This window comes from Sinocyclocheilus grahami, unplaced genomic scaffold (assembly GCF_001515645.1).
Source record: "Sinocyclocheilus grahami isolate Dianchi unplaced genomic scaffold, SAMN03320097.WGS_v1.1 scaffold1309.1, whole genome shotgun sequence".
NCBI classification, from domain to species: Eukaryota; Metazoa; Chordata; class Actinopteri; order Cypriniformes; family Cyprinidae; genus Sinocyclocheilus; species Sinocyclocheilus grahami.
The window spans coordinates 107,597-107,806 of record NW_015506488.1 but is presented as its reverse complement, the minus strand read 5'-3'; positions in this window follow the sequence as shown (position 1 = coordinate 107,806).

Below are 210 nucleotides of genomic sequence, written 5' to 3'. Positions count from 1 at the left end.
AATTAAATCTAAGTAAGGTAAACTATTGGATTTTACAGTGTAGATACCTCGAGATAAGCATCTCGGGGTAGGAACAGCAAGACAAATGGAAAATTATTAGCGTAGCTGCTGTTCATAACGTTTCAAGTGACTTTGTCAAATGTTTGTGACTTTGATCTAACTTGAAACAAGGGTGAGATTGAGATTCATTATGTGAATGCTTGGCTGGAG